This window comes from Papio anubis, chromosome 6 (genome assembly GCF_008728515.1).
Source record: "Papio anubis isolate 15944 chromosome 6, Panubis1.0, whole genome shotgun sequence".
NCBI classification, from domain to species: domain Eukaryota; kingdom Metazoa; phylum Chordata; class Mammalia; order Primates; family Cercopithecidae; genus Papio; species Papio anubis.
Window position 1 is genome coordinate 113,307,781 of NC_044981.1, and position 23,946 is coordinate 113,331,726.

At 39.3% G+C, this 23,946-nt stretch overlaps 1 protein-coding gene across 2 annotated transcripts in view; it reads right to left on the reverse strand.

Moving 5' to 3' along the window:
• TAB2 (TGF-beta activated kinase 1 (MAP3K7) binding protein 2) overlaps positions 1–18,870 on the reverse strand; it is a 91,096-nt gene extending 72,226 nt beyond the window's left edge. For both annotated transcript variants that reach the window (XM_031667356.1, XM_031667355.1), the window contains exon 1: positions 18,558–18,870. The gene's annotated coding sequence lies outside the window, so the exon portion shown is untranslated. The remainder of the gene's footprint in view (positions 1–18,557) is intronic.
• Between the last annotated feature and the right edge of the window lie 5,076 nt (positions 18,871–23,946).

The following is a 23,946-nucleotide window of genomic DNA, read 5'->3' on the forward strand; positions in this document are numbered from 1 at the left end:
CTTGCTTAGAATGTTATGTCTTCATCTAGAGGCTTATCAAAATCTTAACTACCTCTTCAAAACCAATTCCAATTTCACCTTCTACTTGAATTATTTTTATCCTGCTTTAGCCCACATGGATCTTTTCCTAGAACTACTAATGTAGCTGTAGGTCAATGCTTTATGATTCAACATTTAATTATTTTCTTACATAGTTCTACTTCTGTGTCTCTACATGTAAGTTATAAGATCCCTGGAGACATGTGCTATGTGCTTATGTTTAGAACACTGCCTATACATAATGTAGGCACATATAAAGTACTCAGCAAGTGCCCCCAATAAATCAAGCACAGAAGATCATCTGTTTGGCAACTTTCAGCACCAGAAAATACATCAAGATAAGCCAAAAGTTCCACTAAGGAGTTAAAACAGACATAAATTATGCTTATAGTTCACCTGTATCAGAATCTAGATATTCCTATTTAATTAAGAACCCAGAAGCTTATTTACTAGGCAGCAATGAATTCCAAGTAATAAATCAAGGAAGGAGCACTAAAGTCAGCACGAGACGATAATTCATTCCAAACATATTGGTTAAGCACTACTACATGCCAGGCACTGTTCTAGAGTCTATGATTCAGTTCTCATATAGTAACTTAGTGCCAGGCCTTGGACTAGAACCTGGGGTTCCTGACTCATTCTGAAGCTCTGAAACAAATAATTATTTCTATCTTCCAGAAAAGGTTTACTATGCAGGGTAAAAGGGTGGGGAGGGGAGGAGGTGTTACTATTTCAGAAAGCAGCAAAGTATGTGAAACATTATAAAGAAATAGATTTGGAGGTATGAATATCTATATTTACCTACACACAATATATATAATATATTGTAAAATCTCTATAAAATCTCTAAAATAGATTTGGGGTAAGTTTCAATCATTTTATGTACTTATTACCTAACTATACTAGATGCATGAGGTGTTACTCTGCTTATTAACAGTTTAATCAGAAACACTTCATAAAATTGCATTTTTCTTCAAAGAGCCCTGCCAAGTTGCTTCGTTTATTTGATATAAAAATAAAACACTAGGCCAGGTATAGTGGCTCATACCTGTAATCCCAACAATTTGGGAGGCCAAAGCAAGAGGATCACTTGAGCCAAGAAGTTCGAGACTAGCCTGTGCAACACAGCAAAACCTTGCCTCTACAAAAAAATTAGAAAAAAAATATTAGCCAGGCATGGTGGCTGGTGCCTGTAGTCCCAGCTACTTGAGAGGCTAAGGTGGGAGGTTAAGGCTGAGCCCAGGAAGTTAAGGCTTAAGTGAGCTATGATTGTATCACTGCCCTCCAGCCTGGGTGACAGAGTAATACACTGTTTCAAATATATGTATGTATGTGCATGTGTGTGTACATATATATATATATACACACACACACACACACACACACAAACTTTTCTACCAATTTCCTGGAGGGTGGTGTGGTGGTAATGATGGTAGTAGGTATTATTCTAAATAATCTTAATCTTTTTCCCCTGGGGAAACAGACCAAAAGAGGATAATGAGAATGTGGGTAGGAAATGAGGAATTGGTCTCCACATATTTCAAGCTCTACTGCTGACTGTGACTAAAAAAAAATTACTTTTCCTAAAGGGAAGTTCTTAGACTAATAGCAATGGAATTCAGTGAGTGAGTGAGGGAGGGAGGTGGAAGGGAGGGGTGGGACTGCAGCAAGTAAACTAATAGCCTGACAATACTATGCTGGCAACCTAAAGCTATCTTGTCCAAAACTCAACTCACTGCCTCCTACTCACTAATGTATTTCTCTGTTAATTATAAATGACATGCTTCTAAAGCTAGAAACTTCAGAGTTCTCAATTCTTTTCCTCTCCACATATAATCAATGGCAAAGTGTCACTGATTACTCCCACAAAAAATTCTCTATTCCACCACAATCTCCTTGTTCAAGTATCTGTTACCTGGGCAATCACCTAACACCATAACCTCTTGTCTGACTGCTTGTTCTACTCTTAAAAAGTTTTTTTTTTTTTTTTTTTTTAAGCGACAAGGTCTTGCTCTGTTTTCCAGGCTGGAGTGCTGTCGTGTAATCATAAATATGCAGCCTCAAACTCCTGGGCTCAAGCGATCCTCTCAACTCAGCCTCTTGAGTAGGTAGGACTACAGGGGCACCTTACCTGCACCGCTAGTTTTTTTATTTTTAGTAGAGATGGGGTTTTGCTATGTTGCCCAGGCTGGTCTCAAACTCCTGGCTTCAGCAATCCTCTTGCCTCGGCCTCTCAAGCCACTGGTATTACAGGTCTCATGCCTGGCTAAGCCTTTCTAAACTGTATTCCACAGTGGTAACAAACTTGGCTAGCTTCCTAAAATACTGGCTGAATCATGTCACTTTCCTCCCTAAGAAAGGCAAGAGATTTTGTAGAGATAGGCTGTAGTGAGTTTCAGCAGAAGGTGTTGACACTGACGTAGGAAACAACGAAAAAAACAAACAAACAAAAAAAAAAAAGAAAAAAAGGCAAGAGAGAGGAGACCTGAGGATGAAGAACTTAAAGTCAGAAAAATTAGGCAGAGAAAATGCTGGGAAGAATGGTATCAAGAAAGCCAAATGAAGAGTTATAACAAAAATGATTATGAAGTTTAAAGTTTATTATTTTTATAATTTTATAGCAATAAATTTTCTATTAATAGCTTACATTTACTAAGTGCTAGGCACTAGGTCAAATGACTTACAATGCATTCACTCATTTAATGCTCCCAATAATCATGTGAGGCAGGTACCTCTATATGAGACTCAGTTAACTACACAGTTCTGTCCTACTAGAAAAAGAATTATTTTATACAGTTCCCTTTCCTTAGTCTCTGAAATGCTTAATGCAAAGCACTTAAACATTCTTACTATGTTGGTGTCAACAATACACCAATACAAAGTTTATAAGAGAAAGACATTCTTCTTACAAACTTTACTAATTTGTCATGGACTAACACAACATATGTATCTGTACACACATATAGACAGACACACACACACACACAATGGATCTGGAAATAAAAGAATATGTGGTTTTAAAAGTACTGAATCTCCTAATATTTAAATCTGCATTGGAATAATAAGGGCTAAGGGTATTTTTGTCTTGTAAAGCTCAAAAGTGAAAAGGTATATAAAAACACTGAAGAGAAACTTGGCCTATACATCTACCACCTACCTGAAAATGGGCAGAAGGACTGGGTAGAAGATAGTCAGATGAACATTCCTTTCTTTTAAAATGTGCACAAGAAATTTCCTAGCAGACATGCTATTATGGACTCAACTCTAAACCTAGCCAACTATTTGCAATGTGTACTCCATTCAACACAAGAAATCTGGGCCAAAGTTTAGATGAATTTGCAGAAATCCATTACCACTAGGGAAAAGAGAAAAAAGAGAGGCAAAAATGTACGCCTCACTAATCCTGGGTTGGGGACGCTGCTATGTATGGGTGCAATCTCTAGGGTTAGAATGCTTGTTGGAAGCATCAGAAAGACATTCAGCCACAACCTGTACTCCAGAATCCCAAAAACTCATTTACTTTTGAAAACGATCAAGTTTACTAGCTTTAAACTCTAGTAGTCTGTGTCCACTCATTCACAAATATTCACTGAGCACTCAAGTGCCAAGGTATCATACTCATGCTATAAAAACCGACATTTAGTGGGAGAAACTGAAAGGTAAATAGATAATTAGAATACAACATGGTAATCTTGCAATGGGGGTAAATAAAACAAAGTGCTAGAAAGATATAAATTATCAATAAGGAAATATTATTGGAGCTAATAATCAGTTACAACAGAAAAAACGTGGCATTTTAAAAATTTTCCAAATTACATTAATTTAAAGTAAACATGGTCAGAGCGGGACTCAGAAGATATGTCTTTCTACAAATTCTCTGTGACTAAGACTGACCTGCTCCCTTTACTGATGTATTTCTGGCCTAAACCTCTCCTTGCTAGCTATTTTACATTCTTGTTTTTCATCTTTATTTTTCATTTATCTCTCTGGCTGTTTTTATCTGTAAGATAAATGTTGCCACAGAAAGTCATTCGGGCACTTAATAACAGCGTCAAACCCTTTCTTTCCACAACATGGAGTTACTTCCTTTTATAAAGATTTAGGGCAAAGCTCTAAAAATTAGTAAGACACTATTAGATGACCACTATTACAGCCATTTACCTATCAAATAAGTATGATTAAGTACATATTAAATATACATCCCCAAATCACCTCCCAATCCCATAATTTCTGTTGCATTTCATGTCACATACACAGCAGAACTAATCCAAATTTTCACAAAGCTCTTTCACATGTTAGAAGAGTCTGGCTTTTTGCTAATAAATCTGAAATTACAATAACTAGACAGCAGTCACAGGTATAGTTTTAAACAAATACCACTGTAACTTCTTTCACATCAACTCCACTGATACTCCCAAATTCATATTTTTAGTCTGAATCTCTTGCCTGAATTCCATTATACTGAATGAATTGCCTAGTTGATATCACCGGTTATATGTCTAAAAGGCATTTCAAAGTTAACACGTCCAAAAAAAAAGGCTCCTGATTGCTCAGTCTAAACTTGCTACTTTACCACGCTCCCACACTGAGTCAATGGCAACTCCATACTTCCAATTGCTTGCGCCAAAAATCTCTTGTCATCCTTGAATTCTCTCTTATGCCTCAGATCCAATTCATCAGCAATTCCTTCCCACACAGAGTTTGAAACATATCCAAAATCTGATCTGTTCTCACCCTTTCCTATTACTGTCCTGGTCCCAGCCACCATCCTCTCTTATCTAGAGTAAGACAATAATTTCTAATATATTTTCCCTATTTAAATCTTTGCTCTATCTCCAAAGTCTACTCCACATATAACAGAGTGAATATTTAAAAAGGTAAGTTACCACTAGTTACCAGCTTAAAGAAGAAAAGCCATATGACCATATCAATTGATGTAGGAAAAAAAGCATTTGACAAAATTGAAGACCTACTCATGATAAAAACACTTAACAAACTAGGAATAAAAAGGGAATTTTCTCAACTTGATAAACAGCATCTACAAAAAACCTACAGCTAACATATACTTAATGGTGAAAGACTGAATGCTTTTCCACTAAGATCAGAAACAAGCTTGTCAGCTCCCACCACTATTATGAAACAGCATTGCAAGTAGCAGAGCAAGAAAAGGAAATAAAAGGCATACAGATTGTGAAGAAAAAAATGTAAATAACTGTCTCTATGCACAGGCACATCAGAAAACCCAAGGAATCTACAAAATAAACCTCCTAAAACTGGTAATTTAGTAAACTCTCAGAATCTAAGATCCACTCACAGAAATCAACCAACCATACTGCCACATATAAGACATGAACAATTGGAAATCAGAATTGAAAACACAGTATCACTTACAATTGTTCTAAAAAATATACATCTAGGTATAAATCTAACAAAATATGCATGGGATTTTTATGCTAGAAATGAAAAAATGCTGACAAAAGAAATAAAGGAATTAAATAAGAGACATACCATGTTCATGGATTGAAGACTCAACAAAATAAAAATATCAATTTCCCCAAAACTGACATTGTTATAGATTCTAAATTTCACATGGAAAGGAACTAGAATAGCTAAAGCAATTCTGAAAAGGGAGAATGAAGTTGGAGGAATTTCACTATCTAATTTTAAGACATTATATAGCTATAGTAATCAAACAGTGTGGTATTGGTGGAGGGACAGGCACAAAGATCAATGGAACAGAACAGAGAATCCAGAAACAGACCCTCACAATTATGACTATCTGATTTTTGACAAAGGTACAAAAGCAATTCAATAAAGGAAGGATAGTCTTTTTTCTTTGGGACCTAAGGTTAGCCAGTGTTCTCAGACTTGACAAGAAAGGCACAATCCATAAGAAAAAATGCATAAAATGAACTTCATCAAAGCTAATTTTTTTTCTGCTCTGCAAAAGACCCTGTTAAGAGAATATAAAGACATGCCACATACTAGGAGAAAGTATTTGTAAATCATGTATTCAACAAAGGACTTGGATCTAGAATGTGTAAAGAACTCTCTAAACTCAACAAGAAAACAAAACAATTCAATTAGAATATGAGCAAAAGGCTTGAACACATTTCACCACAGAGGATACGCAGACAGCAAAGAAGCACACGAAAATATGTTCAACATCATTAGCCATTAGCGATATGCAAATTAATGGTCACTATATACTATTAGACCGAGTGAAATAAGAAAATACTGACAATACTAATGCTGGGGAAGATGCAGAGAAACTGTAGGTTTCTCACATACTGGGGGTGGGAATGTAAAATGGTACAGCTACTCTGGAAAAGTCTGGCAGTTTCTTACTTAAACATACATTTATCACACATCCCAACAACTGCACTCTTGGGAATTTATCCTACAGACATGAAAACGTATTTTCACATAAAATCTTGTAAAAGCTGTTCACAGCAGTTTTATTTTTACAACCCAAAGTTGGAAATTCCAAAGTCAAATTGTGGTACATCCATATAACGGTAAAATCTGTAGCATTAAAAAGGAATGAACTATTGATACATGCAACAATTTGGAAGGATCTCAAGGGGATTATATTGAGTGAAAAAAAGCCCATCTCCAAAGGTAACATCATGTATGATTTCATTTATGTAATATTCTTGAAGTGACAATTACAGTGATAGAGAACAGAAGCAGGTAAGTGGTTGCCAGGAGTTAAGGCTGGAAGGAAAGGTGAAACTTAAGGGGTAAAACAAAGGAGTCTCTTTATGATGAAACAGTTTTAAAACCTAATTGTGAAGGTCACATGAATTTATACATATACATAATAATGTTACAGAACCACACACATACAAATGCCAAGAAATAATGTTCTAAGAAGTGAGGGGGGAAAATACAAATTAGATTTTATCTTAAAGCCCTTTGGTGACTTCTTACCCCATCCTGAGTAAAACCTAAAGTCCTTATCACAATCCAAACACCCTACATGAACAGCATACAAAGTTCGGTATCATCTACCCTACTTCCTCCCCACAACCCCGCTCAGCTCCAATTATATTTGCCTTCCTGCTCTTAGAAGATGGCAAGCACATCCCACTTAAAGGCCACTGCATTTGCTACTGCCTCTATTTTCATTCATGTACCTGCTCAAATGTTATCTAGTCAGAGAAGCTTTCTCTATCTCCTCCATATAAAGTGAAGTCTTCCTCTTTCACCCTCCACAGAACCTTAAAATTAATAAACAGAACTCAAACGTCTTCCTCACCTGTTGCAACCCTAGTCTGTTATGTATTGGTGAATATCACCATCACAACTATGCACCCAGGAACTCAAGCCAGGGCATGTGCAATCTTCACTGCTTTACTTCACACTCACTATTTCCTTCTCAAACACATTACCTATACTTCTTAATTACCCCATTATCAATGCCTTAGTTCGGGTCCTAATCAACTCTCAAATAGATACTTATATGCCTGCCTCTTCCTCCCACGCCTGGCTCTTTTCTAAAGTATTTTGTGCACTACAGCCAGAGAATCTTTCTAGAATGTTAATTTAAGGACTTGTCTTCCATCATTTGAAGGATAAAGTCAAATCTCCTTTATGGAGTATACAGATATCTTAATGCTCTTTTTTCTAATTTTCCACCTCATTTTCAGCTAACCCACCACTGGTACCTAATGCACTGTAGAACTACTCACAGTTACAGTGTACATGTGGACCTTCCTACCTCCATCCTTCATGCATGGTGTTTCTCTGTCTAAAAAGACCTCTCTAACTGCAACCTGTAACTCTCTTCCTTGCCTATCTGATACACACTCAGATTAAGTGTCACTTTTCCTAGGAAGATTTCCCTGTCATATCCTTTCATCCTTTACTGAATAGGAGATACTGCCTAATCCTTATCCATAGGAGATACTACCTCCTATGGATTCCTAAAGTATTTTATGTTTAACCCTGTCACAGCATTTGTCACAGTATATCACATTTGTTTGTATATATGTCTCTTAAGGACAAGAACTATATCTTACACATCTGTCCACCCCTTTGACCTAGCAAAGTATAGGCACACAGCAGGAACTCAAAACTATTGGATAAGTAAGGCAGTTTGAATTATAAGGAATGTAGAGGCCGGGTGCAGTCACTCACGCCTGTAATCCCAGCACTCTGGGAGGCCGAGGCGGGCAGATCACGAGGTCAGGAGAGAGAGACCATTCTGGCTAACACAGTGAAACCCCGTCTCTATTAAACATACAAAAAATTAGCTGGGTGTGGTGGCATGCGTCCGTAGTCCCAGCTACTTGGGAGGCTGAGGCAGGAGAATTGCTTGAACCTGGGAGGTGGAGGGTGCAGTGAGCTGAGATTGCACTACTGCACTCCAGCCTAGGGGACAGAGCAGACTCCGTCTCAAACAAACAGAATGTAGAGATGAGACACAATGGAAGAATGAGTAAGGCAAGATTTCTTGGGTTAGACAGCTATTCTGCATAAGCATGTCATAGAGGACATATGAAATACGCTCTATGGAGTTTCTGTTCTTTTGATAATTTTATATTCTATAAAAGTTGATGTACTGATAAATAGCTTGGTTTGGTTAGGATCACCACTTCAACCTTCCCATGAACTAATTACCTTCAATAAGAGTACTTACTTCTTGTTCCACTTGTAAAATTACAGCAATGGCTCTGTCATCCTTTAAATGTATGGCATTGTTCATGAGGGGAAATATCTCATGAAGAGAATGAGTATGTCTCATGTAGGCCAAACAATTACCTTAGTTAGACAAATCTCAAAGGGCATTCAACATGTGTCAATGTACTTTTATACGCAAAAAAGCAGAATCGTCATATGTGGAAGTGGGAATTTTCTTCTGAAATCCCCATTTCCATGTGCTTATATTTCCATTTCCTATAAAATCACCCTAAGAGTGGCAAACGGTACTTCAGTCAAGTACAATTCAGGTACATGCTAAGCATAGGGTAAACAGTAACAGTTCCTCTCAACGCAAATTATAAAATATCTGTATTTCTAGCAACTTTTACTTGACATGGATCCCTTGGATGGTTCCTTGAGCACATTTTCTCACAATTCTAGTAACTACCTAACTGTGACACTTACATACATCTGCAACATACAGCTGCTCAACTTCCGAAGAGCAGACGCTCATGTTTGTCAGGTCACTAATTGCCTTTTAAAAATTAACCAAGTTGCCAGGCTCAGTGGCATGCCATACATAGTCCTAACTACTCGGGAAGCTGAGGCAAGAGGATGGCTTGCGCCTAGGAACTGAGACCAGCCTGGGCAACATAACGAAACCCCCATTTCTAAATAAATAAATAATAACAGAAACCTACAACCAGGAAATGCTAGTATAAAAGAAAAGCGTAAAAGACAAAATAGTCCATAGGATATCAAGAATGTGGAAGCAAATATCTATATAATAGGCTTCATACCACAGATCTGAATATTAATATTTAAAGGGCAGTTTCTCCCAGTTAAATTTTTATGCAAGTATTAGCTTTGCTGAACATAAGATAAACTCTTGCAAACTACAAAAAAGCAAAATTAATTTGCTGACCTAATTATTACTGATATGAAGTGACCTATCCAAAAGGATTTGAAAATGTTAGGTTTTCTAAATAATGGCATTTCATCAAAACAAAAATAAAACTTCTGTGCATAATACTTCACTCTACATGTGATTTTTTCCAACAACAAAAGCTAAAAACCACTTAAAAAAACATGGCCGAGGCTGGGCGTGGTGGCTCACACCTGTAATCCCAGCACTTTGGGAGGCTGAGGCAGGTAGATCACCTGAGGTCAGGAGTTCGAGACCAGCCTGGCCAACATGGTGAAACCCCGTCTTTACTAAAAATACAAAAATTAGCAGGCATGGTAGTGGGTGCCTGTAATCCCAGCTACTCAGAAGGCTGAGGCAGGAGAATTGCTTGAACCCAGGAGGCGGAGGCTGCAGTGAGCTGAGATTGTGCCACTGCACTCCAGCCTGGACAACAGAGCAAGATTCCATCTCAAAACACACACACACACACACACACACACACACACACACACACACACACGGCTGAAAAGACCAACATGTACCTTACAATTCTTTCTGCCATGATAACATGTCATTTATCCAGTGATTAACGGTTCAATCTCCTATTTGCGCTTCTGGTTTTATTGTACAGATTGCACAAGAACTGCACATGTGTAAGATTAAAGAGTATTTATTACCTCTAGGCTAACAGATTTCACGTATATACGTTACAGAATGTTCTAAGCCTATGAACTTAATAAAACGCAACGAGTTTTTTTGTTTTTTTTTTTTTGAGATGGGGTCTTGCTTTGTCACCCAGGCTAAAAATTTTTGTCTTAATCTACTGAGTAAACCAGTGTACCTGCTGTAGACTATTTTGCTGTAATGATCAGTATTGAATGCTATTTGTGTAACTAACATTTTAACATAATAATACCATTTGTTTACTCTTCCTGGTACTATAGTAATATAGATAACCTATTACCGAAATATAAATCCATTGCTATAATGTTAAAACAGACTGGGTGTGATAGCTCACACCTGTAATCCCAACATTTAGGTAGGAGGCCAAGGCAAGATGATTGCTTGAACCTAGGAGCTCCAAACCAGCCTAAGCAAAATAGGAAGAACTCTCCTCAACAAAAAATACAAAGTAAGCTAAGAGTTGTGGTGCGCATCTGTAATCCCAGCTACTCGGAAAGCTGAGGTGGGAGGATCGCTTGAGCCTGGGAGGTCAAGGCCTCAGTGAGCTGTGGTTGTGCCACTGCGGTCCAGCCTGGGCAACACAGCGAGACATTCCCTTAAAACATAAATATAATAGAAAAGTACACAGATCAAGTGGCACAAGTTTTGTAGTATTATATTAAACCTCATATTTGAGGTGTTTTCAAAAGCTTATCCATGCCAATTTTCTAATCCTTTTCCTACAAAGAACTATATTATAGATTTGTGGACTAATTTCAAATCAAAAATGCAGCTTTTCCCACAGGAATAGGTAAGAAAAATACAAATAATTAATAATCTGCATGTTTATTTTGTAGTTAAAAAAATAATGGTGATGTTCTGTTTGTTTCATCTTTGGTCTAAGGAGTTACAGTAAATTAAAAAGTATATAAATTCTTTTTCATTATATTTGTTGAAGAAAAATGAAGTGGACAGATACCTTAAAGAAAAAACCTAACAAAGCAAAATTCCAAATGTAAAATTACTTCCCATTATTTAAACTACATATCCTAATGTAACTAGAACAAGAATTCACCTGTTCTATGAAAGGTAGGTAATACTATATCCATTTTTCTGAAGAAAACTCCTTGGCTCAGAGATTGTGAATGATGCCTAAAACCACATAGCTACAGTCAGCAACAGAACTCAGATTTGAACTTGGGCTCATACGGTTTTAAAGCCCAGAGCTTTTCTTATTATACTTCACTGACTTCCAACATGGTAAAGTTAAGATATTTAGTTAAAGCGGTGGGGGCTGAGAAGCTGACAAATTAACAAAGAGATCAACTCAAAATCAAAAGCAGTATTTTCCTAGCCTGGGCAACAAAGGGAGATCCCGTCTCTACAAAAAATTTTTAGAAAACAGCTGGGTGTAGTGGCGCACACTTGTTGTCCCTGCTACTCAGGAGGCTGAGGTGGGAAGAAGGCTTATGCCCAGGAGTTTGAGACTGTAGTGAGTTATGATTGTGTAACTGCACTCCAAAAAAAAAAAAGGAATATTTTACACAGTTTAAAACCAGGTAAAGTCTCTTCTACCCCATGGCCACAGTTCATACCAGAATTACTGCTTTTGTTGATTTCTCTGACTAAACAAAACTTGCCTGGCCTGAGGACAATGTTCTGCAAGGTCAAGTTGCTGAGTTCAAGTTTTCATCTGCATTAGCAAGTATTTTCTCTCATTGATGAGGAATGGAAAGTCACTCCCCTGAACTGCCACTGGCTCTATACTGATGAGCCAAGCAGTATCTTTGGCGTGCTTCACTGGCAAACCGACAGGAAGCAAACTTGTGATGTGCTCAATTTTGCTAACATTAAAAAGGTAAACATTAAGATATTAAAGGTCAAAAATAATTTTCCTTAATATCAATGTGAGAGTAAAACTTTAAGCTAAAATTCAAAATATGAATAATAATATTTAATGATTCAGATGATGGTTAATAAACTGGGGAATAAAAATTTACAGAGCAAAAATTACTCTTTCACACATACTTAAATACATTATTTTAGACAAGTCTACTATTAACAATCGGCATTCACATATTTCTACCAAAATCTCTGCTAAAATCCCCATTCCTATACTCTTGCTGCTTCCTTCTCCCTCTCTCTCTGCAGGACCTTTCCAACCTCTACTTTATTATCTGGCTTCTGCGACTTGTACTAGGAGCACTGGTACTAGGCCGGTTTTTGTTTTTCTTGTTAAGTGAAACAAGAATTCCATTTTCTTTTAACAAGGCAATTAAAATACTACAAATTCTTATACTGCTCTTGTCTCTTGTACTTGTTGGAGGTAAATCAGACTTCCTTTCTGAAGCCACTCAAACTGACACCTTGTAGGAATTATTTCTGTCCTATAGTAGATGGTGGTTGTTCAAAACAAGCAAAGAAACAAAAAAATTACAAGAGTATAAAATGTTCAGTTGTATGTATTTCTATCTGATTTCTAAAATAGTAATGTGGCACACCAAATACTAAAATGAAATACTTTTCACCCTATTTGTTCATATTCAAATATAAAGCACACAATACATGCTTTGTCGGGAACTTTTTAAAAATCCAAGAAATATTTTGGGTAAAAGACTAAAAGCCTCAGAACTTGACAGAAGACTTAAGTTTGGGGAAAGCTAAAATTATTTTCTTTAGGTAGAGGATAACTTACAACAGAACACGAAAGAGTTGACTGGTACTAAGATTTAAGCATCTTAAGAATGGTTACTGTGAAGATGGGAGGTGGGATGCTGGTGGGACGTTTTCATTTTTCAGTGAAAACACCAATATTTCCTGCATCACAGGAAATATTGTAAGTAAATGACTAAGCTATTTAATCCATAAAGCCAGGACAAATCTACACTTTCATTGAAATTATCTTAAAAAGATAAGGTAAACTTGTTCTTTAACAGTTAAGAGCAAATAATTATTCATGAATTTTCTTCTACTGTTTTAAAAACTGCTATATTACTTTTTCACTTTGATGCCAACATCATCATAGAAATAGGTTAATAAAGACTAATCTAGCTACAAATAATTGATTTCTTCCTCTCAATTTCTAGAATATTTTTTGAACTTCTGGCTAGATTCAAAAAATAGCATTTAAAAGACTTTGCATAATAATATCTTATTCAGTGCTTAAAATTAAAAGTAGAGATTCCAGTGCAGCCACTTTTCAGACTCAGGAGTTCACTACAAAAAGAGCTGTAATCTACAGAAAAATGATCACTAAGAACCATTCAACATTTAACACACAGTATTTCTTGAGCTCTTAACTACAGGTCAAGCCCTGAAAATAATGTGAAGTAAAGACTGAAAGGAAGACATGTTTTGCCCTTGAGGTGCTGTTTCGTGATCTTCCAGTCTAAACATGAAAATAAGTATTGCAACTTGCATGGTTATTCCACTTTTCCTCAAAAATCCCATTCACAATTTGAGTTATCTTTGCAAAAACGTTCCTTAATAATTTATGTAACAGATTCTTTGAATTAACAAATAATGACAAAAAGCAAACATTTACTCTATACTTACTATGTGCCAGGCACTGTACTAAATATTTTTAAAGTATTTACATGAATTGGAATTTTATACAATATTTGTTGTTTACTTGTTAAAATGCTGAGATCCAGCTCATCAACCTATTCAACAAGATATGACACAATGTTCCTTCACCAGAAAAAGAAAGATACCATATCCATTTTACACAGAGGAAAACAAGCTCAGAGAAGCTAACGAATTGTAACTGGTCCCAAATCTAGTGGCCAAGCTAGTAAGTGGCAAAATCGGGATTCAAAATTCCAATTTTCTATCCAGCCATAAAACAGCTTTCTGAAGTACTAACAATAGGAAATCGCGGTTGAAACTCTAACTTTGAAGTACAAATATAATTGTGTTCTGAAATTTGAAGTGTATTCTTAAAGCAAAAATTTTATGTATGGGATAGGCTTTGCTTTTTGAAATCAAGGATAATACCCATTACACAGCTTTTAAAAAGATCAATAAGTAATGTTCATTCCCTAACTCCCTTTTCTGTTTTATTTTTCTGCACAGTACTGTTTTCTCCCAGGCATATTACACTGTACTCATTTATTAAGTCTTTTACCACTAAATGTAAACTATATGAAAACAGCTATTTTTGTCTGTTCTTCAATACAGCACCTCCAGCATCTGGAAGAGTCCCTAGCACATAATAAGTGCTCAATAAATATTTTTGAAATGAAGAAAAGCTTGGCACACAGTAGGCATTCAATAAATATTAGTTCCTTTCCCTTTATTATGCAGGATATCACTCCCTGGGTATCATATTCTTAACTGGAATACATGATGAGAAATGAAATAAAATTTCTTACTAAAGTTTTACATTAAACATGAATAAGGCAAATCAAAAAGTCACATTTAGCAAAGCCTCATTTATGAAGCATAAAGGTAAGGGGGTGTATGTAAATTAAATTTTGAACAAATGCACTTTTAAGTGCCAAAACTTTAATCAATTTTCATAGACATCTTTTATTCATATAAACATACACAATTTTACTTTGTGATAATTCTGACTTGGATGTCCTGAAACATTACTCGTCAGCTGACACTTCTCACTGTGCTCATTCCTTCAGGAATAGGAAATAAAGTAAACATATTCTGTAAAATAAGCCAATAAAAATCCAAGTAAAATGCATAACCTCAATGTAGGAGCTGTGTGATCATTATTCTGGCATCTTTTTCTTTTCTTAGGAGGCTGAATGAATGTAGGTAAAGTACCACTTGCTAGTAAACAGGCTGTTTTGAGAGATGGGATACTTAGAAAAAGATAGCACCCTCTTAGCAATCTCTAATTCCTTAGTTTTATCAAGATCAAGTTTAGTGATTAACTAAAGAAAACATAAAAAGTATAACTCCTAAGAGTACTTACTCAGGTTTTTTAGCTTTCTGAGTAAGCAGCGTCCTTGATTTTTTTAGGACCAGAATAATCAGAAACAAAACGTTAAAATACTTTAAGTATACTGGAAATATGAGTCAGAGGCAAAAACACATGAATATGCATACATTTAAATTCCATATAATTTCAATGTCTCCAAATTCTTATCATTTTAATACAGAGGGTTTTAAATAAGATGACATATAGAGAGTGCCAGAACCTATGAAACGGCTCAGAGGCAATCTCCTTCGTACAGTTCAGCATGATCATTTTCCTGTGCTTGGCAGCCACCGCTGCCCACATCTCCACATTCCTAGCTGCCTAAAACTTTTCATCTAATTCTCTGCTAGCATCTTATCCTCTGTCTCTCTTCCTTATTACTGTTTTGCCCAATCTTCATATGTACCTCTGTTACTACCTCATAATCCTTCTATTCTAGAGAGACCCAATATTACATCAAATAAAGATGACATAAGTGAAACAAAGGGAAAGTGCTACTAGTGTTCTGGGTCATGGGAACCTGGCCAGAGAGAGATATAATGGAATTACAATTTCGATTTTTCAATTACAGTTTAATTTATGAACTTTATATATTGAAAAGATTATCAGGAACTTCCCCCAAAATATCTATAACAAGGCAAAAATTCTAAAATATGATAAAAAATAAACTTTTAGTCTTGATCTGCTTATATAACTCAAAAAAAATGCTGTTTTAGAAAACAGACATTCTCATAAAGTAAAATAGCCTACATTATACTTACTTTTCAAAATGCAGTACGTTCACAGATACATATATGTACATTTCATTTTAAACAGTATTTTGTGAAAATAAATTTTCCTTACTGGGAAAACTACGGATGTAGAATAAACTATTTCTGCCAAGACACAAATGTAATAAGACATTTACCCAAGTGTAAGATGTTATTAACACTAAAGAAGCAATTCTCAATACTGACCTAAGTGGGGATCTGCTTGCGTAACTGCGGAGTTTAAAAACCTCCTCATTTCATTAGGTGTTTGGGAGGCCGAGGCAGGTGGATCAGCTGAGGTCAGGAGTTCAAGGCCAGCCGGGCCATCATGGTGAAACCTCGTCTTTACTAAAAATACAAAAATTAGCCGGACGTGGTGGCGGGCGCCTGTAATCCCTGCTACTTGGGAGGCTGAGGTGGGAGAATAGCTTGACCGCAGGCGGAAGTTGCAATGAGTCAAGATCGCACCACTGCACTTACTCCAGCCTGGGCGACAGAGCGAGACTGTCTCAAAACAAAAACAAAAACAAACAAAAAAAAAGAAAACAAAAACAAAATTTAAAAAAAATTGTTTCCCAGTCTTAGCAATACCCTCAGCTGAAGGCAAGTGCTTTTTTCCATTAAATAGAGGACCAAGCGTAGGTGTGATTTCAATCTAATGGGATTAAGTTAAAATTTATTTTTCAGAGAACACGTATTTGATGAGGTTCTCATTATTTTACCCACTTCTTAATGAGTCACTAAAGCACACGTTCTACTATGAAACAGTTAACTAAAGGGGATTCAATAGTAGCATTTCATCGGTGTCGTTAAGAGAATACTTTTAAACTCAGGAAAAGTTATTCGATGCACACAAGAGAAAAAAGAAATAATGGAGTATATGCAAGGGATAACTTATTCATCTATAATTGATATATTCAACTTTCAGTTTGATTCTTGAAAGATTTAAAACTTATGCACCCTCTATTAGAAACTGATTAGACTTATGGGGGAAAAACCCAAACAGAAGTTCTGAATCACTGGAATTTTTGTTCTATTTCCTGTTAACACATTGATAGTACCATCGTTCAACATATTCTCTCCATACATGTTTTTTAAAAGCAGTAGAATCCTTAAACTAACTGTACCCTAATTTAGCCTATAGCTCAAGTATCTAACAATTCTTCCCATTGTTTCTAATTAAAATGCTTAGCCAAAGCATACAACAAAAGAAAAACAAGTCTTCCTTTATTACAAACTGCCATGGTTTCAAAATTTAAAGTTTCAAACCGTCAAAGTTTAAAATCGTGATTTCATTGTTACAAAGAATGTAAAGATATTTTTGAAAAGGTGTCAATACTCTGCTACTGTATGAAGAGTGTGGTAAGCAGAAGTGAAAAAACTGAAAGCAAATACTCTATTCCATGCCCACCAAATTTCCCGGCCAAATCTGGAATTGCATAATGATCATCATAATCTTTAGAGTATACTAAAGCGGAAACGAAATTCCTTTTCCAAAATGTGAATCAATCTGACCCCAAAACTAAGACACTTTACAAACTTACCTAAAACAGACAAAATGGATGCAAAATTGTATTGCCGTACAGTTGCTCTGAATACGATCTTAGCGTTCAAGAACTTTCCAATGAATAAGGGCACTCAACAGCCTGCACTGGGGGCCTGAATTTCATGAACTACGGAGAAACCCCTGTGAAGCTGCAAATTCCCTTCACTCTCCTGGAAACCCCTCTTATCAGAAACATTTGAAGAATTTATCCACAACAATTAAGCTAACTTGAAGAATGGAAACCTAACATCTCAAATATACTATATATGGAATGAAACATGGCCAAACACATAAATACAAACTCACACGGTCTCTGACACTTTGGTGTACAACTCTGCCTGAACATCTCAGAGCATCAGCAACAGAAAGATCCACCTGTCACCTGTTAGGCAACGCCAAGAGACCCTTGCAGCCTCCCTGCCTCAACCACAATCGTAGGGTTTGAGGTTGATGGGACAGAAAACTAGAAACATCCAGTGAGATCTAAGGGGCCACATAATCACAGCAAGGCTTGCCCCCCACTTCAAAGAGCTGCAGAAAATCAAGATCGGCAAAGGAACGATGTTCTCCCCCTCGCTCGACTCTCATATAACTGCCCCATGTCTCTCCCCAAAAACCCCCGCCCCTAAATCATCTTTAACTATACCTCGGCTCCCCAAAAGGAGATTTTTCCTCCCCCGCCCCCACCTCACACATGCCTGGGGGCGGGTCGGGGGCGCCGACGCAGGGAGGGGCCCTCCCCAGACCCTGGGGCCCTCCCCCACCCGGGGCTCTCCCCGGCGCACGATTCCAATGAAGCTCCCCCTCCCCCCCGCACGGACGCCCCAGAGCCCAGGCCCGGCCCGATGCTCCCCACCCCCACCGGACTGGGGGACTCGGGGGGCCTCCCTCTCCGCCTCGCCACTGGGGGAAGGAAAGAGGCGGAGGGAGGAAGAGTGTGAGTTAGAAGCGGACGCCCCGCACGGGCCTCGCGAGGCGGCAGAGCCCCTTCCAGACGGAGGGGGGTGCGGGGCGATGAAGGGAGAGCCGGGCTGGGGATCCCGCCGAGGCCCGGCAGCGCTGTCCGCTTACCCTTCGCCGCCGCCGCTTCCCCCTCCTCCTCCTCGGCCGCCGCCGCCGCCGCCTCTCCCACTAGGGCAGCCGTCTCCACCGTCGCCGCCGCCGCCTCCGCCACCACGGCCGCCGCCAGCGCCGCCGCCGCCTCCGGTTCCACCCGGCAGGGGGGACACCTCAGCCCTCCCTCCCTCCCCGCTCAGCCCCCTCCGCTCGCCCGCCGCCGCCAACTCCCTCCGGCCGCCGCCGCCGCCACCGCTCCTGGCTGAGGGGGAGGGGAGGGGGTCGGGCTGGGTCGCCCCGCCGGCGGCTGCAGCAGATCAAAAACGACGGCTGGGCGGCGTCGCCGCTCCCCGATCCTCAGCTCCGGCTTGCTCGGCCTCCCCACCTCCCTCTGCCCCCACCCCCCTCGCGTTCGCCTGCCCTCCCCCCACCCCCCCAGCTCTCGCTCGCTCTCGCCGCGGCTCTGCCAGCCCAGTCCAAATCAAAATACTGTCACACAATATGGCGGCGCGGCGGCCGGCAAACACCGCGAGATCTGCGGCCGCGGCTGAGGCGGCGGCTGCGACGAGGCCTCCCCTAGCCGAACGGCGGGGGAGCGGCCGGCGGCGGCGGCGGCGGCCGGTGGATGCTCTTTCGCCGCCCCGTACCCCTCCCCTGACACTCGCAGTCTCTACGCCTGTCTTACAAGGGCTGGATGGAGGACGCGGGCCGCAGCTGGGGACGTGCGAGGCGGGCGTCGGTGCGGGCAGCCGGGGGAGGGCTGGGACCCCCCTTTCTCGGCCTGGGCCCCCCATCCTTGGGGGTAGGGTGCGGGTCACACCTCCCGCCACGGGGGCCGCTAGCAGTTTGGGCTGAGGGAAGAAAAGAACTGAGCTCGCGTCCCAGCTGCACCTCGCGGAGGGGCTGGCCGGGTACGGAAGCGGGTGGCGGGACTTGCGGGGCGGCCCGCGGCGCCGCGCGGGTGGGGTCCGGGGGTCCGGGCGGACCCCGGGGCGCAGCGGCGGTCGAGAGGAGCAGGTGGGCCCGCGGCGGAGGCGGGCGCCGGGTGGCTGCGGGCCGGGACACACCCCCTTGGAGCCCGACCGCACCGAGGCCGCCGGCTAACGGGAGGGACCCGTGCGGAATCGTCCCTGGGGTGTGCGGGAGACGTCTTGGGAGCCTCACAACTGGCAACTTCGAGACTTGAAAACAACTGTCGGCTTCTGACTTTTCTTGAGCAGTTGAGGGGGAGAAAAGAAATCTGAACGCTGCGAGGGTTTCGTTGTTTCGATTTATTTTAATTGCACGTTCCTAGAAGTCCTAGAAGCAGAGCCAAAGACGCTTTAGCTTTGAGGGGAGGAGGGGGGGCCTTCAAGTTTCTATCTCCTTAAATAAATATTTGTTTAGTTTCCCCCTAGGGGGAAAAAAAAGTATTTAACACTCAGACACGTCTCACAATGTAAAATATTTACTTAAAAATGCTAGTGCTTTCATGGTGTCCAAAACACTAGGGCATTTTTCTGCCCCTGTCCAAAATGTCCATATCCCTGCCAGTTTCTTCCTTGAAACAATTTTTACTCCCGAGAAAAATCCTAAAGGACCATTTTTATTCTTATATTTCCAGTGTGAGCACTGTAGCTACAGTGAGAATTTTTTTAAAGCATCTTTTAAGTAACAGATCCTTCCCCACAGTTAAAGTTCTTTCTCCCCACTTCCTTTTTCCTCATTCATCCTTTAAAAAATACCTGAAGTCTGGGCTATAGCACCAATTCAAATACTTTGCCACTTCAAAAGCTGAACGTACTTATGATTTACAATATCGGAATTTAATTATTCTCCATTGGTGATATCATTAAGAGAAGCAAAAGTAAAATTAGGGTTTACAAAATTGGAAAGATTCTAGTTTTACTGGCAAGAAGAAATCATGAACTTTAATACTTTACAGCAGTTCTCTGAGGAATTATTTCCATACTCAATGATAAAATAATTGATTAAATAATTTTAGATAAATTGAATCCATTCAGTAAATTTAACTTGTCTTTGAAACCATTATAAAGTACAGAGCCAACAATTGCTTTTGAAATGGTAGGATAATGTATTTTATGCAAATTTTAAAAAATTTATGGAATGTATATGTACGTATTTTAATAGAAATATAATGCCTTATAGACTTACAGGTGTGAGTAGGTCAAGTCTAAAAACCAGTGGGGGGCAGAGAAGGTATGTATAAGAAATACATCCTTGCACCAGCAGTGAACTTTATCTAGTCATGAGGAAGCATCAGACAAACCCAAGTAGAGGAAAATAAAATATAGAATAACTAGCCTGTATTCTTAAATCATGGTCAATGTCATAAAAGACAAAGACTGCAGACTAGAAGTAACTAAAGACATGGTAACGAAATGCAATACGTGACCCTAAACTGGATCCTTTACTGGAGGAGAAAAATGTTATATAGGACATTATTGGGATAATTGGTGAAGTTGAAATATGGGCTGTAGATTAAAGAATTGTATCAATGTTAAGTTTCCTGAATACGTTTGCATGAGAATATCCTTGTTTATAAGAAAACACACTGAAATATTAAGGGGTAAAAGAACATGACATATGTGATTTTCTCCCAAATGGTTCAGAAAAAATAAAACACATGCATATACACACATACACACATCTCTGTTATACACATATACAGAAAGAAGAGATTGATGCAATTTAAACCTTGGTGGTGAATCTGGGTTATTTTTAAAATAAAACAATTAAAAATTGGTGAATCTGGATGTTTCCGTACTGTTCTTGCAATTTTTTGGTAAGCGTGAAATTATTGCTAAGTAAATAGTTTTTTAAAACCCAAGAGCTTTAAACTTCAGAGAGTTCCTTTATCTCACTAAGAGGAGGACTGTTATAGAGAGATGATAGATCCTTTTACAATGGAACTATCCCTCTGTTCTGAGTAACTAACCGGAATTTTGGTCATTCAGCCTTTTCTTCTTCCTTATTTAATCTGTTTGAATTTGGGACAAAAATAGTTAGAGGAGTCCTTGTGTATTTGGTAAATGTGATTTCTGTATTTATTGATTCGGTAAATATTCAGTGTCTTTTATCTTCAAGACTGGAGAAAATAAGGAAAAAACAAGACTGTGGCTTTCAGGTGCTCTCTGTAGTCATTACAGGAAAAAAAAAAAAAAAGGTCCTGGACTATGTTCAAGAGCTTTTTAGTCTAGTATGGTCCTAATACAGTAGCCACTTGCTACCTGGGGCTGTTTGAATTTAAATTAGCTAAACAAAATTAAAATTCAGACCTCCAGTTGCACTAGCCACATTTCAAGTGCTCAATAAACCATGTGTTCCATCTGTTCTATCGAACAGGGCTTCTAGTAGAACAGACTGCACTATATAAATAGCATTGATGCAAGGTAGCTGGCAATAAATACCATTGAAACTTAGGGGAAAAGGGATTACTTTGCACAGGGTGGAAGTGGAAGAGATATCAAGGAAAGTTATTAAAAAATTGCACATAAACAGGTGAAAGTGAAGCAAGAAGCAAGAGTATTCCAGGCAGAGAAAACATGCACATAGCAGAAAAGGGAGGGATATCTGTGAGAGCCCTTCATTCTGTGTATCTGTAACAGGAGGTAGGTAGAGGAGGGAGAGTAGGGCTGTACGAAACCACAAATGCTGAGCTGCTGTTCTCTAGGCAATAGGAAGTTTATAAAGGTCTTTGAACAAGACAAACAAAATGAACGAATGGTTCTTTAGGCAGGATAATCTAGCAGGTACATGAAATAGATTAGGTTCGAAGGCAGAAAGACCAGATAGCACTGTAGTAGTCCAAATGAGAGATAATGGAGAGTTGATACAGTGTGGTCTATTGCATATGTTTAAAGTTAAATCCCAATCTGTAATGGCTTAAGTAATAAAGAATTTCATATCTCACAAATTTGGAAATTTGGAAATTCCAAAGTAGCATAGACTTCAGGTCTGAAGGATTCAGAAACTCAATAACATCATCAAGGACAGGTCCTTTCCATTTCTGCTTTGCTATCTTGGGTGCAGGCATCATTGTCTGGTTAATACTAAGATGGAAGATGGTAGTGGTCATTCCAAGCATCCAAGTCCAGAAGAAGAGAGATCATCTTAAGAGAGGGAAAATGTTTCCCAAAACTGCTCCCTATACCTCCTGACTGAATTCCCTTCCCTTCCTCTCCCATCTCCTAGGCCATAGTTGGATCGCATGCTCATTCCTGAATCAGTCCCTGGTCTACATGGTGGAACAAGTGTCAAGGAGTCAAAGATGGAGAAGTAAGAGTTAAAGATGACTCTGAGGGTTTGAGCCAAATGAGTAGGGAACAAGAGAAGAGAAGTTGCGGGAGGAAAGAAGATTTTTGTAATAGTCCTCAGTTTGAGATGCTAAAGAGATGTCCAGCTGGATATGACCAGCAGGTGAAAACATGGGACTGGAGCTGAGAATGAAGATCAAAGTTGAGGATGTACATTGGAAGTCATCTGCAGAAAGAATAAATAAAGCCATGAGATTGCCAAAGGAGAGGAAGGGTGAGGAGAGCCCACAAAGCAACCCTGGAGGGAGAGGTGCAAACAGGGAAGGCACGGTCAGCAAGCTAGGCAAACCTGGGCCATGTATAGCACAGAAATCAGGGGCAACAGATGGAGTTTCAGGAGGGCCAACAGTGTTAGGAGCTGTGGAGAGAGAGGCTGAGATGGGAGGATCTCCTGAGGCTGAGGTGGGAGGATCTCTTGAGCGTGCGAGTTTAAGGCTGTAATGAGCCATGATTGCATCACTGCATTTCAGCCTGGGTGACTGAGACCCTGTCTCAAAACAATAAATAATAAAAATAATATATCTGCATATATTTTAAAATATTAGGTGGCAAAGAGAGAGGATGGTAATCTGATGGAACTGTAAGGTTAAAAAATGTCTGTTTAGGCAAGAAATGAAATGCCACGGCCACGTTTTTAGGCTGAGAATAAAATTCAAAGGTGAAAGATTGAGAGTAGGAGAAGATGAGATAATGGATACAAAATTTCAGTTAGACAAGAGGAATAAGTTCAAGAGATTTATTGTGCAACGTGGTGGCTACAGTATTGTACTCTTGAAAATCAGAGAGTAGATTTTAAGTGTTCTCACCACGAAAAATAACTATGTAAGGTGATACGTTATCACAATTCAGCCATTCCACAAGGTATACACTTCAAGATATTGTGTTGTACATGATCAATACACAGAATTTTTCACCCAGTGGTAGAGAGGTTGTGGTGGCCTCCATCCTCTCAAATATGTGAAAAGCAAAGAATCTTAGGGGTTTCAAAACACATGGAGGCAGGGCACAGTGACTCATGCCTGTAATTCCAGCACTTTGGGAGGCTGAGGCAGGTGGATCACTTAAGGTCAGAAGTTCGAGGCCAGCCT